Source organism: Dipodomys spectabilis, unplaced genomic scaffold, assembly GCF_019054845.1.
Source record: "Dipodomys spectabilis isolate Male_0828 unplaced genomic scaffold, ASM1905484v1 ptg000154l, whole genome shotgun sequence".
NCBI classification, from domain to species: domain Eukaryota; kingdom Metazoa; phylum Chordata; class Mammalia; order Rodentia; family Heteromyidae; genus Dipodomys; species Dipodomys spectabilis.
The window spans coordinates 1,197,530-1,201,706 of NW_024870831.1; positions in this window are offsets into that span (position 1 = coordinate 1,197,530).

The following is a 4,177-nucleotide window of genomic DNA, read 5'->3' on the forward strand; positions in this document are numbered from 1 at the left end:
GACTAGCAATCTGAACTTCTATGATCTTATACATTAGATTGACTGCTCAAACTGTTTATGTACTATTTTCAAAGATGTTCTATCATTTAACCCAGGATATGAACATTTTCAGATGCTCCTGAAGGGGACTCCGATTCATTCTTCCATGGATCCAATCCCTTTAATAATGATTACTTGAAATCTTATTATCTCTGGTCCCTAGGTATGTAATATTCTCAACCTTCTTTGAAGAAATTTCACTTGAGGACTTTCTAATATTAAAAATTATCACTTGATCTAGTCCTACTCAGGATATATTTTCTATTGTTTTCTAACATTTCTCCATATTCTGAGTTGTTTTATTTGTGCAGGTGTGTTTGCACATATATGTGCCTCTGTGTGTATGTGTATGTTTGTAAGTGTGTATGCAAAAGCCTGAGCAACCTTATTCAGCAATCTTGCTCAAGACTAGTATTACATCACTTGAGCTCACGTCTATAATTCTAGCTACTCAGGAGGCTGAGATCTGAGGATTGCAGTTCAAATCCAGTACGAGTATGAAAGAAAGGTTCTGAGATACTTATCTCCAATTAACCACCAGAAAACTGGAAGTGGCGCTGTGGCTCAAGCGGTAGAGCACTAACCTTGAGCTGAAGAGTGGAGAGATATTTCCCAGGCTGAGTTCAAACCCTGCCACAATCATCAAAAAAAAAAAAAAAAAAAAAAAGATAAAAGATAAAAGAAAGAAAAAGAAATGAGATTTTGGCCACCAGTTCATTGCTAGTATAATTCCCGCTTTCTCACCATGGACTATTTTTCCAGTTAAGTCCATGCTCTTATATCTAACTTGCTTTGGAACCAGAATTATTCTTCCATTGTACATTTTCAAATTTGTGTGATTAGCAACCATGATTTAGAGATAGAAGTTGAAAGAGAGTGGCCTCAACACTCATGTTCCTCTTAGTATTAATTATTTCTCAGTGTCACTCTACATAATGGCCTTGGCTTTATTGGTTCAATGTTGTCTTATTTGCAAAGTCTTGTATAGTATATTGAACCATTATACTTAAACACAGAACTTTTCTTTCTCTTATTATTCCTATTGTTTCTTCTACTGTTAGCTTGTGTACACTTGGGAAATAATGCACAACACACACATGCAAAAATAAACTTTTCTGAGAATCTTCTCCCAGTTAAATTTAATTTAAGAGCACTTATGAATTTTGAACTTAATCTACTCCTGAATAATGGTTTCCTTTATGTTTTTATAGTAACAATAGTGTACAGAGGGCTTAGAGTTACATAAGTAAGGTAATGAGTACATTTCCTATTGTTACATCCTCTTTTGTTTTTCCTGTGGTATCTGTTCCCTCCCCATCTACCCAATTCCCCCCCCTTCCCAAGTTGTAAAGTTCGTTTTCTACATAGTGTCTTATTCATATCATTGTTACAATAGGTCATCCTGAATTTTTGTTTCAGCATTTTGTTGTTTCCCTTCTCCTCCCTACACTAGAAAAATGTATATGCAAGTTGCAGGGCACCAACATCACATCCAATGAAAATAAGAGTTATATCATGGGGGAAGATCATGGAGGAGAAATGAAAAAAAATCACATAGTACGTTTTAGATACATTTAAAACAATTGCAATAAAGAAAAAAAACAAGTTGTATCCCTATCTTGGGGCTTATTTTACTGAACATTATCTTATATGGCCATATGTACATGAATAATGTTTTTTAAGCCATTTAAATTTTATATTTTGTATTTACTAAGTTGTGTCTGAAAGGCATGTTACCTCATGTCCAAAGATGTCTTTGTGCTAGTACAATAAAGCCTAAATCATTCATTTTTACCTCGAGCAGTGCCATGGATTATTACTGGACATAGAAGGAACTTTTACTGCAGGTGGAAACTGATACCAAAAGAGAAATTGAACATGGAGAAATAACAAAGTGCAAGTTAGTTTGTGTGTTCCTTTTTGCTGTACAAGAAAAGAACCCATTGTCCAAATTCAGAAACACTGAAGTTATACCTTGCATTCTCTCAGACCACAAAGGAATAAAATTAGAATTCAACAACAAAAGCCACCAAAGAAATTCCTGTACCACATGGAGGTTGAAGAATACACTGCTGAATCATGAGTGGGTCTTGGAAGAGATTAGAAACAAAAATCAATTATTCATGATATTTCTCATTTGTTAGGAAATGGAAAAACTTGGAAAAAACTATATTAAATGAAGTAAACCAGGCATAAAGAAACATAGGTCCCATCGTTTCCATTATTTGCAATATCTACTATATGTATGAGTCAAGTGGAAAAGGTCAGATAATGTGATGTTAGGAAAATGAATCCTTAGATATGTATTTTAATGTTTTTTTTCCTTTCATGCGTTTGTTTCTAACGCATTTATAAGATTATCTCTTTGTAGCTTTGTATGTCCATCCCCCACAATATAATCCCTGCTTTCACTATATTTGATGTCAGTATAACTTGTAGAGAAGATGGGGAAAAACAAGTCGTTTAAGGATACAGGTGGACTTGTTGCAACAATGAGAAGTACAAGTTGTCATGTGGAAAATGAGCTTAACAATGTTGGTGGGGGGGAAACGGGGAGGATTGGGTGGGGGGGTGGGAGGGAGGCTGGGAAGGGATGCGAAGGGTAAACAAAGGAGGAGGCTGCAATGCTTGATAAGAAATGTACACATTAACCAGCCCATGTAATTGTAACCCCTCTGTACAGCTTGTACACAAAAAATAAAAATTTAAAAAAAATGAACACACAAATTATCAGCTCCCCTGGGACACAGCAATGTCAGTACTCAGAGGCAAGTTTATAGCTCTGAGTCCCTACATCAACAAAATCAAGAGATCTGAAACCAACAATTTAATTAGACATCTGAGCCTCCTAGAAAAAGAGCAGCAAGATAAACCTCAATACAGTAGATGGAAAGAAATAATTAAAATTAAATCAGAATTAAATGAAATAGAATCCAAAAAAACCGTAGAAAGGATCAACAAAACAAAGAGTTGGTTCTTCAAAAAATCAACAAAATTGACAGACAGTTAGCAAATCTTAACAGAAAAAGAAGAGAACACGCCCAAATAAATGAGTTCAGAGATGAGATTGGACACATTACCACAGAAACAAACAAGATTCAGAACATTCAAAAATTCATCTAAAAATCATACACCACGATCAAACAGGATTCATTTCAAGAATGCAAAACTGGTTTAATATACGCAAATTAATTAATATAATTCATCACATCAACAGGAGCAAAGATAAGAACCACAAGGTTATCTCAATAGATGCAGAAAAAGCATTTGACAAGATCCAACACCCCTTTATGTGAAGGTTCTAGAAAAAAGTAGGAATCCATGGAACATTCCTCAATACAATAAAGGCTGTATAAGACAAACCTACAGCCAGCATTATACTTAATAGTGAAAAACTAAAGCCATTTCTCTTAAATCAGGAATGAGACAAGAATGTCCACTGTCTACACTTCTCTTCAATACAGTGTTGGAATGCCTAGATACAGCAATAAGACAAGATGCAAGCATTAGAGACATCCAAATGGGGAAAGAAGAAGTAAAACCCTCCCTCTTTGCAGATGACATGATCTTGTATTTAAAGAATCCCACAGAATCCACTCTAAAATTACTCAAGCTGATTCAAAATTTTGGCAAAGTAGCAGGGTATAAATATAACCCTCAAAAATAAATGGCTTTTCTATATGCCAACAATGAGAAAAGGTTGGCTGAATTTAAGAAAGCAACTCCATTTGTAATAGCCCCACAAAAAATAAAATACCTAGGAATTAACTTAACCAAAGAAGTGAAGGACCTCTATGATGAAAACTTTAAAAAACTGAAAAAGGTAATCAAAACAGAACTTAGAAAGTGGCAAAAACTCCCATGCTCCTGTATTGGAAAGATCAACATCGTGAAATGGCAGTACTTCCCAAGGCAATCTACAAATTCAATGCGATACCTATCAGTATTCCAACCTCAAGGAAATACAAAAGGCAATTCAAAAATTCATCTGGAGCAATAAAAGACCCTGAATAGCTAAAACGATCCTTAATGGAAAGAAACGTGCTGGAGGAATATGAATACCGAATTTGAATTCAACTACAAATCCACAGTAATCAAAACAGCTTGGTACTGTCACAAGAAAAGACTTCAGGACCAA